Source organism: Mytilus edulis, chromosome 10 (assembly GCF_963676685.1).
Source record: "Mytilus edulis chromosome 10, xbMytEdul2.2, whole genome shotgun sequence".
Classification (NCBI taxonomy): domain Eukaryota; kingdom Metazoa; phylum Mollusca; class Bivalvia; order Mytilida; family Mytilidae; genus Mytilus; species Mytilus edulis.
In genome coordinates, this window is record NC_092353.1 from 69,055,346 (window position 1) to 69,066,643 (window position 11,298).

Consider the following 11,298-nt stretch of genomic DNA (forward strand, 5'->3'; position numbering starts at 1 on the left):
GCTCCATTAGAGACAAAGTGACACAGAAATTAACAACTATAGGTCACCTTATGGCCTTCAACAATGAGCTAAGCCCAAACCGCATAGTCAGCTATAAAAGGCCCCAAATGATAATGTAAATCAATTCAAACGAGAAACTAACGGCCTAATTTATGTGCAGGAAATGGAAGAAAAACAAATATGTAGCACATAAACAAACGACAACCACTAAGTTACAGGCTCCTGACTTTTGACAGGCACATACATATAGAAGGTGTCAGACCACCAATTAAAAGTCCCTATCTGTTCAACCAAATTTTGCAATTTTCATAGCTTTCTAAATTTTTTATCTTAAGTTTAACCTCTTACAAACCAGGTATATCCTTAATCATTTTTTGGCAAATGGAAAACAATGCAGTACATTTTCGACCAATGACTTGTCTTAAGAAAGAGGAAATATACGACAACGGGAACATGTCTATAAAGTTTTGTAATTAAAACAAACATTCCATAATGGTCAACCAAAAAAAGTCATAAATTATAAATTCATAAACCTTAATACAGACTTCAAGATGAAATGATGTGCTCTGTAAAAAATAAACAATTTTTAATCTGTGCATAGTATCTATTTAAACCATTAATCAAACCAACTAATGATAATTTAACAAACAAGAAGACTGCTTTTTATAAAAAAATAAAATAAAAAAAAAAGTAACAAATAAAAATCAACAGTTTGAATTTTCATATACTACTACCAAAACTGGTCCGAGAACACAATTATTTCGTAGTGCATTTCTTTTAGAACATAAATGAAAATTAAAAAAATCCCACCTGCGCTTTCTCAAAGAAACTTTTACAGTGTGTTGTACTACTTTTGGGACAAATTATATCAAAATTATAGAAAACTTCATCGACAATTTTATGTTTAGGGCGTCTTGAAATCTTTTGACAGCTTCCGAAGTGCTAATTTTCAATCTTTTTCAGCTGGACCAAATCACTACTTTCCTTTAAAATTCTGGACCTAATTTTTTACAGTGTAATTTCACCCCCCTATTTGCAATTTGAGGCATTAAACATGGAGAAATAAATTTGGAAGGGGTATACAAATTAATGGCAAGTAACCCACTGTCAACACTAGGGACTATATTGAACAACGAAAATCAAGGGACGACAATTGTGGTCTCGTACCAACTCCTTTTCAAAAATATGCGATACTGAAAATAGCGGTGCCCTTATTCGTCGCGGGCATTGACTGGTACAGCACATCTTGTCCCTCTTCGGAATAGTAGGTCACATCTTCCTTTTAACCACTGGCAAATTTTTGTCAGGAAAATAACTGCATCTTGAATGGTGTTCAAATCTATGGGTTCCGCCATCAATAGCGGCGGCCAAGATGTAATATGGCGTTATTCAATTGTGACGTTATATGTTACTCTCTCCCCCAGAACTGCCATAGATTTGGAGAAAACAAAAATCTGCCATAGATTTGAGTTGTTTGGCATTTGTAACGTCACATTTGCCATAGATTAGGAATCTGCCATAGATTTGGAACCTGCCATAGATTTGACTCCTACATATATAAAAAGGAAGATGTGGTATGATTGCCAATGAGACAACTCTCCACAAGAGACCAAATGACACAGAAACTAACAACTATAGGTAACCCAATGTCTTTAGCATGGTAAGAGGACATATAAAATAAAACCAAAAATTATTAGAATGGTACTGCTCACTAATAATACCCCCATTATAATCATTATGTTACAGTTACATGTAGGAGAAGAACACATTTGATGTGAAATAAGAAAGAATATAGAAGTAGTTTGCAAACTAAAAGTTAATCAGAAAAAAATGTTAAAATGCATCACACTATAAAAGCAGGTTTCCTGAAACTCTGATTTAAGGATTCTGAAAAAAAATGTGACTGTAATTTTAATACACAGCTATTATGAGTAAAAATATATATCAGAAATTCCTACTATGAACATATTAGGTAAAATATCAGGGGCGGATCCAGCCATTTTAAAAAGGGGGGGTTCCTAACCAAGGACAAAGGGGGGGGGGGGGGGGGGGTTCCAATTACATGCCCCCATTCAAATGCATTGATTGTCCAAAAAAAAGGGGGGTTCCAACCCCTGGAACCCCCCTCTGGATCCGCGCCTGAATATTACCAATCTTTATAACCTGCTTGTTCATGTGGGAATCTAACTTAAAAATTGCATTCAGACTTGACTTTTATATGAGTGACAAAAGAGATGATTTCAGCTTTCCAATTGTGAACTTTCCATTTCTGGGTAGCAACATTCCAGCAGCACCTGAACACGGTGTGTATATCTCCCAATTGATACGATATTTCCGTGCTTGCATTTCTTATCATGATTTTCTTGATAGAGGGTTGTTGCTCACAAGGAAACTATTAAATCAAGAGTTCCAAATGGTGAAGTTGAAATCATCTCTTCGTACATTATACGGACGCCATCTTGAGTTGGTTGACAGTTATGGAATAACCGTTTCACAAATGATATCAGATATGTTCCTTGCGTCGTAACTACAATCCCCTTCCCTTTCATAAATGTGACCTACCGAATTAGACTATTTACTGGATTTGTAATCTCATAAGCAACACGATGGGTGCCACATGTGGAGCAGGGATCTGCTTGTCCTTCCGGAGCACCTGAGATCACCTGAGTTTTTGGTGGGGTTTGTGTTGTTTATTCTTTAGTTTTCTATGTTGTGTCATGTGTACTATTGTTTGTCTGTTTGTCCTTTTCATTTTTAGCCATGGCGTTGTCAGTTTATTTTCGATTTATGAGTTTGACTGTCTCTCTGGTATCTTTCGTCCCTCTTTTATATGAGTTACATGTATGCATTTAAACCAAAAAATATGTGTGAATTGCCCATTTTAGGTAAAATACGAAAATTTTGTCATGTTTATAACTTCATAGTGACATCACAAGTGACATTAAGCTTTATGCTAAAGAGACCAAGATATAGTAACCTGTTCATTTATTAATCAAATTGCTATTATTTTCGAAAGGTATATATATAAGATTTCTTATTTTGCGATTTCATGGTCCAAATAACAATACCTTCTTGTTTAGTTTTTACATGATATGGCAATTGACAGTCATGATGCAGATGCCTAGATGTATAATGTTTCATGTACTTTCTATATTTTGCAGGTTAAAGGAGGAAAAGATGATCAAAAGGGCTTGTGCAAAGATTTTCTACTTTGATATATTAAGACTTTTTATAGCATCTTACTCTATGGAAATCTGTGATATATATTTAATCAGATCAAATGTTTTTGAAAATTTTACACATGTTATACCGTATAGCGGGTTATTTGGTGAGGTGCAAATTTTCCATTATTTTCACGGACAGAACAAAATCGCCAAAATAAATTCCACCAATTTAAAAGTGCACATGCAAAGTTATTGATAAAAGTTTTGAATCCGCCAAAATAGTAACCGCCGAAATATTTCGTAAACCTTATTTAATGAAAATCGCAAAATTTTACATCTGCGAAAATAACTGGCTATACGGTATCTAATGATGAGTTTATATGTCATGTTTGTATTTGCATAATTTTATTATTTTCAATATGTCACAAAGGGGAACAAAGAATAAATATCAATTGCTGCAACTAGAATGTTTAAGTATTGAAAATTCTGAATTTTTTGGGGGATAGGTTTCACAAAATAAAAAAATTTAAATCTAGATTTTGAGAACATTATTTGTAACATTATTAATTACGTAATTGAATGTTTTGTTTTTTTGGTTAATTTTTCAAATTTTTGAATTAAGGATGTTTGCTACTCTGTATAACAAAGTTTTTAAAAGACTGTTTTAAATTGATAGTATATAAATACAGAAATTGAAAAAGCAGAAGAAAATTAAGGGTCCATGTACTTGTTTTCCAGATATAAGTAATTCGAAAGGAGTAAGTTCGGTAAGGGCCTTATTTAACCCTGATTTTAAAAATGAATGGTACAAGATACATAATGTTTTAAGTTGTCTTAAAGACATGTGAGGAAGTAAAATAGAACTATTCGTGTCAAAGTTTTATTCTATAGCGTTGATTTCTTCATCCAAAGTAGGCCAAAATAAGAGATTTTGACGAAATTTGACAAAATTGGCCGGATTTCAACAAAATTAAGGACCAGGAAACATAGAGCGCAGGCGTCGACAAATTAAATATTCTACTTAAACATGTGAAGTGTTATTAGAAACATTGTGGTCAAAGATCTTTTTTGTCGACGTATGCGCTCTATGTTTCCTGTCCAATAATCAATGCAAAATTTACCAATTTTCATTGATTTTTCATGGAAATTGAAAATGAGTACCGTTTGTGACGTCATAAGTAGAACGCAGGAATGTTAATTTTCAATAAAAAGGCTTATTTCCTATTAAGGTAGATAGGGTGTCTTCCTCCATCTTGGATTTGGAAATACCAGAAAACAAGGTCTAGATCTTTAATAGAATGTGCAAATTTTTAGAGAAGTAGATAATTCATGTGTAAGAAATTCCACTTCTACATAGAAAATGACATGTTTTATCATATTTATGATTGTATTTTACAAAAAACAGAAATGTTTTGTTTGAACAATTTTTTTCCAACTTTGCCACATAAGGGGAGGCAACTCAAATGCAAGGGCAGATAATTCAGATTAAGGTATTTTTACAATAGAATGTGTTAGGAATTTCTCTATTTTATTATGTAACAAGAAAACAGGTCCGGTGACCCCATTTTTTCTTTTTCTTAACTGAAAGCATACTATCAAAGCTATCTTCTCATATGTTATCTCAAAATTCTATGGTGTAGTTTACGCTTTATTGCAGAAAATTAGGGTTTCCATGCATAATCTATACAAAATTTGACAATTTTGAACACCGTGTAGCATGAAAAAAAGCCCGGTGACCCATTCTTTTTATTACTTTTTTTTAAAAAGCATAATATAAACTTCATTTTGGCAAATTATTAAAAAATTCTATGGATTATAATTTAGACACCCCATCTACCTTAAGTCAATGTATTAGCTATGATTCATTGTGATATTGATCAATAAATCCTAATTTGAAATTTAAGGTAAAAAAGAAGGCCATTTTAGGTTAGGACCTTATCGAACCTACTCCTTTGGCAGGAAATAATTCTCTCAAGATTTTTTATAAGTTTAACATTGGCACCTTTTTTCTTCCAAAATCAAAGAAAATAACAAGGATTTTATAAGAATTTTTAAAAATGAACTTTTGAACTATATGTTATCAAATTTTAGAAAGAAAAGTAGGGATAAGTGGGCAAATTTTTTAATGGCACTACATGGATAAAACCAGAGGATTCAGAATATCTGGCAAAAAAATCAAAAACAAGAGAAGTTAATACCCTTAGTTTAAAATCATAGTATAGTTTTTACAGTCTGACAGTGGATACTTCATCACATGAAGTTTAATGGACTTCTTTTAATCAGTATCTGTCATAGCTAGATTGTATTGTATTGTTTAACTATTTATTATGTTTTTATGTTATTGGACTCAGATTGTCATTTATTCTGTTATATATTTTTAAAATTGTAAGTATTTAAATGTTATTGAAAAAGTTACCATTTATTTGTGCTGTATAATGTTATTGAAAAAGTTACCATTTATTTGTGCTGTATATTGTTTGAATGATAATTGAAAAAGTTAGCCATTCAGTTGTACTGTATTTTGTTTAATGGGTTATTGAAAAAAAATACCAAATCTGTGAGAGCTTTAATACCATATTAATTTCTGTGAAAACTTGTTTTAAGGGTTTCAGTTTTTAAGGGATTTCAAAATGCAGGTCGGTACCTCTCATGCTAAAATTGGCCAGAATTAGAGAAGGTTAGTAGGTCTGTCTTTCATCGTAATTTGTATAACATGCATGTACATATATTCCTATATTCATATTTGATATTATATATTATTATTTTTTTATAACTTGTTCAAAAGTTCAGGTATTAATTGTTAGTCTGTATTCTGTATAGACAGAAGCACTGAAAACACAAGTGATTTTTAATGATTTATTTTTGAAGATTTAAAGATCTTGGATAGACTAGAGATATTTTACCGGTGATAATCATTGTTGCCTCCTGTGATAGTTTTTAAAATGTTGTATGTGTTTATGATTGTTACGGAAGAAACTTATTGTAAAAAAATCAATTAGTATTTCTTTATTTATGTTTTCCTTTATTGATTTTGGTCTGTCTAATATATGGAAGAAAGGAAATATTTCAGAACTTTGAAAATATTTAAAGTGTCTAGCAAGCTTTTTTTTTTTTATAAATTCCTACTTGTAGAATACAGCCCACTGCAAGTAAACAAGGACCAAATGAATATATGGTAGTTTTCTATAGGATAAATGCTTACGAAGATTTGAAAATTACAATTTAGCAATAATCATATTTTAAACTTTCTTCTTTTATTGTTATCTAGAACACATCTGCGACATTGCTAGTTCATGACTGAATTTCAGAACACCTTATTATTAGCCTGGATTTTAATTTGACCGCTAAAAATTTTGGTTCAAATAATGCTATGATGTGGTTGGCTTTGTCGTCCTAAAACAATAACTTTAGTTTTAGTGAGCAGATCTATTAAATTTTACCATACAGTTCAATACCACAAAAGAAAGGTTGGGATTGATTTTGGGGGTTATGGTACCAACAGTTTAGGAAAAGGGGCCAAAAACTAGCATTTATGTAAATTCCATACAACAATTTGTGTGTAGGTGTATGGATCTCTCTGAAATTGACCCACAGGGTTCCATATCATAAAGGGAAGACTGGTATTGAGTTTTGGGGTAATTGCCCGAAACCTTAAAGAATTAGGGACCAAAAGAGGCGTAAAACAAGCATTTAGATTTTTCATTTTAGGCCCTGTTTTCAAATTAGCCCATATTAAGGTTTGAAGGGTCCAAAATTAAACATCAGGCAATGCTAGGTAAATTAAATGTTCCAGTTAAATTTTATGAAGGTCTTTGACCAAATTTAATTTGTGTCAGAAACCTATATTATGTCAATTCTTTTTATCACAATCCAAATTCAGACAGTTTAGAGCTTGAATATTGTGTCCGAACTTGCCCCAACTGTTCAGGGTTCCTCCTCTACCGCCGTATCAGGTTGTGCTCAGAAAAGCATTTTATCAGAATTTGTATTGTTATGTGATAACAGTCATGCTTATTAAATGGTGCGTTAATTTTCTCCACCTTTAAATTTTTTTCTGTTGGAACCTTTCCAGGTTGTCTTTCTACATCTGGAAACTGCATGTGAAATATACTATTGATATCAGTATGAGATGGTATAATTTTTATTCTTATTAGTTATATATAAAGTTGAATTGTTTGATTTGTCGTTTTTATGACTAACGAATTGGACTTTGTTATATTTGGTAGTTTAGATATGATTTGTGAAGTTTTATTACATGTTTTTTTTATTTTATTTATTGAACTTAATCATTATTAAATACTGTGAAGGTACTTTTATTCCTTGGTGTCAATTTTTGCAGATTTTCAAAATTCCTCAGTTCGTGGGTTTTTGAATTTGTGGATATTATAAAAGCATTAAAGTTTTTAAAGGAAAGTTTACATTCGTTGGAAAGGAGTATTTCGATAAGTTTATGTGAAAGATTTTAACTGATTTAGTCATTAAAAACGCTCTAATTGGAGCTAAAATATCAAAAATCTATCAAATATGCAAAAAAACGTCACTTTTCAGATGTTTTTTTGTCAAAAATGAAAGTGGCCGCATCCGTGCTCATCCTCAACCTTTATATATGTTATGTATTATCATCAAATACAACTTACATTTCAGTATTATGAATGAACACGAATGTGGCCACTTTCATTCAAGACCGAAACCGTCTAAAATTTAATAAAAATGCTAAAATTGTGAAGGTTTCAGTAATTTAGCATGACTTAATGCTGCTTGTACCCGATAAATGTGCATTGTATTGTCAAAAAAAAAACATATTTGCGTAGCAGAAGCATTCTACTTTCCAATAAATAGCTGAAAGATTACATTTTTACAATTTTGTAAAACTGCTATATTTTGGGACCAAAAAGCGGTCTTACTGAACCTACTCCTTTGAATTTGTGGTTGAACCCAGTCACAAAAACCCCAGAACTAAAGTACTTTCACCGTAATGACTGAAATAAAAATTTATTTTATTTAAATATGTTGAAAACTATAAACATTTTGAGCTGATTGTTCCGTGGAACTGTGAGCTTTAGCCGTCACTTGGCGTCCGTCGTCTGTCATTGTCTGCCTTGTAAACTATTTCAAACTTCTTCTCCTCTGAAACTACTGAACCAATTCCAACCAAACTTAAGCTGAATGACTCTTAGGGTATCTAGAATATAGTATGTGTTTTATTTTCTGTTACTTCAAAAACATGATCACCATGGCTAAAAATAGAACATAGGGGGTATAATGCAATTTTTGGCTTATATCTCAAAAACTTAATTTAGAGCAAATCTGAAGTGGATAAAAGTGTCCATTAGGTCATGTTCATTCAGCCCCGATACTTTCAGATGAATCTAACAACCCATTGTTTGGTTTCTATTATTTTGTTATTGTCTTGAATATTATTAATTATAAAGATAAACTGCAAACAGCAAAAAATGTTCAGCCAAGTAAGATCTACAAATAAGTGCATATGAGCAAAATTGTCAATTGACCCCTTAAGGAGTTATTGCCCTGTAAAGAAATTCACAATTTGTTCATCTAGTTTGCTTTCTTTAAAAAATCTTCTCCTTTGAAACTGCTGAATAAATTTCAGCCAAATTTTGGCTCTCAAATGAGTTTCAGAGTATCCAGTATAAATTAAAAAACACTATGGCTAAAATGATACATAGAAGTAAAACGCATTTGTTTTGTTTTTGAAAAAAAATAAGACAAAGAAAATTTAAATGGAATTTTTAAACCACTCGTTAATATATATTCCAAAGCAAAGATCATAAATGATCGAAAGATTTAAGCAAAAAATTACAGGTGAGGGTTTCAGGCTCTTAGGAGCCTCTTGTTTTATTGATATTCAAAATGGCAGCTTTATTTTTATTATAAATATTCTGAATCTTAACAAATTGTTAAAAATGTAATTTTGATATTGTCTTTATAATTCCTCTTACATGGTTGAAAGCATTTATCTCGCACAGAAGATTGCATTGTTGCTTATGTGTACAGGTTTAGTTTCAACTTACTTATATAATATGTAAAGGCTTTACCAGGAATGTAAAAAGAGATTATGTCTGTTATAGTCCAATTTTCTGTGTGAAGATGAGGAGGTTAAAGATTATACAAGTGTAAAATATTAGTATTTGTAAAAATTGATAGCTTAATCATCTACAAGATAATATTGTCTAAATTTTTTTAGTGCAATAAAAAAAGTTATGACTTTGTTCAAATGCTGAAAAAGGCTTTGTCTTTTAATATATGCAGTAAATTATGTATGTATGTACATAAAAAAACTATAATTAAAGACCACAACCACAAAAAAATTTTGGGATCGTAAAATGGTATGACGTCGTTGTCTGCATCTTTATCTGAAGACACATTGGTTTCGGGACAATCACTTTATATATATATATATAATTAGTTTAAGGGTATGGATCTCTATGAAATTTTTTAAGAAGGTTCAGTACCACAACAGGAAGGTTGGGGATGATGGTTCCTACTGTTTGGGAAAAAGGGGCCAAAAACAAACATTTTTCTAGTTTTATTATCATAATAATTTGTGTTTAAGTAGTTTGAATACTCTGAAACACATTGTTTAATACCCTACGTAGAAGGTTTGGATTCATTTTATTTTAGGGGTTATGGGACTAAGAGTTAAGAATTAAGGGCCAAAAAGGGCCCCAAAATAAGTATTTTTCTAGTTTCCAGACAATAACTTGTGTGTATGTGTATGGATTCATCTGACATTGTACCACAAGGTTCCATATCACAAAGAAAAGGCTGAGATTGAGTTTGTGGTTAATTGTCCAAAACATGTAATAATTAGGGGCCAAAAACAAACATTTTTCTAGTTTCCAGACAATTAAATAAACTTGTGCTTAAGTATATGGATCTCTCTGAAATTGTACTACAAGGTTCCATACTAAAAAGGAAAGGCTGGGATTGAGTTTTGGGGTTATTGATCCAGGGGGGGAAGGGAGATTTTTTTCCCCATTTTTTTTTTAGGGAACTCATATTTTTTTCAAAATTTTTCAAATTTCGAATTTTTGAAAAGTTTTAAAGAAGTAATCTCCAATTGTACAGTATTGCGCAATAGATTTGTAAGATCTTTGACCACTTTTTTTTGTGTGTCAGAAACCTAAATAATGTCAAATATTTGTTCACAATCCTAATTCAGACAGTATGTAGCTTGAATATTGTGTCCAAAGTTGCCCCAACTGTTAGACCTCTGCGGTCATATCAGTCTGCACTTAGCGAAGCATTTTATTATATATCATGCTATATGACATATGTAGAAAATAGTTACTACGTCGCCAACAGTGAGAGCAGATAGCTTTACCACTTGACTGAAGGGAAATGGTTTGCAGCTTGGTCACATTTTGAGATGTAGTATGTAAGCAATTTTAGGAAAGTTCAAGCTATAGAAATACTTTCCTAAGACATAGGCCTCAAACCAGAAATTTACAGACTATCACAAATGTACTACTCCTAGATAATGTCGTCCGTGTACATTTACGCCAAACATTTTTCATTTTAAAATGAAAAATAAATTTTCAAATTGCTCTGAAAATTTTTAATGTAGTTGGTTAGAAAAATGTAACAAAAATCTATTCAAATCACTTTCAAAAAAACATTTTCTCTAAAAGATTTGAAATTTGTTATTCTCATGAAATTACATTTTTGATTTTACGAAGATATTAAATCAAATAACAATAAGTTTGTGTTAAAAATGATTTTATTCTGTCAAAAGTTTAAATATATTTAAACATTTGCAATTGCTTGCTTTAGAAAACAAAACATATTTCAATCTCATTCTTTAAAGCAAATATTGAAAATACTGACCTTTAGTATTTTTCAATTTAGTTTACAATATTGAAAAATGAAAAATACTCTAACGTGGAGCATTTTTCAATTTGACATACAATATTGAAAAATGAAAAATGCTCTAGCGTGGAGCATTTTTCAATTTGACTTAAAATATTGAAAAATGAAAAATGCTCCAACGTGGAGCATTTTTCAATTTGACGTTTGAAAATGAAAAATGAAAAAATTGTTGAATTTTTCATTTTTCATTTTACTGTGCAATATTCAAATTTTAAAAATGTTCATTAACTATGAGAACAATAAT

At 31.2% G+C, this 11,298-nt stretch overlaps 1 long non-coding RNA gene across 1 annotated transcript; it reads left to right on the top strand.

Moving 5' to 3' along the window:
- The first annotated feature begins 3,165 nt into the window (after positions 1 to 3,165).
- LOC139491752 (uncharacterized) lies at positions 3,166 to 8,114 on the top strand. Its single transcript, XR_011656623.1, has 2 exons — positions 3,166 to 4,393; positions 5,008 to 8,114. It is a non-coding gene; the product is annotated as an uncharacterized lncRNA (long non-coding RNA).
- Positions 8,115 to 11,298: the final 3,184 nt, after the last annotated feature.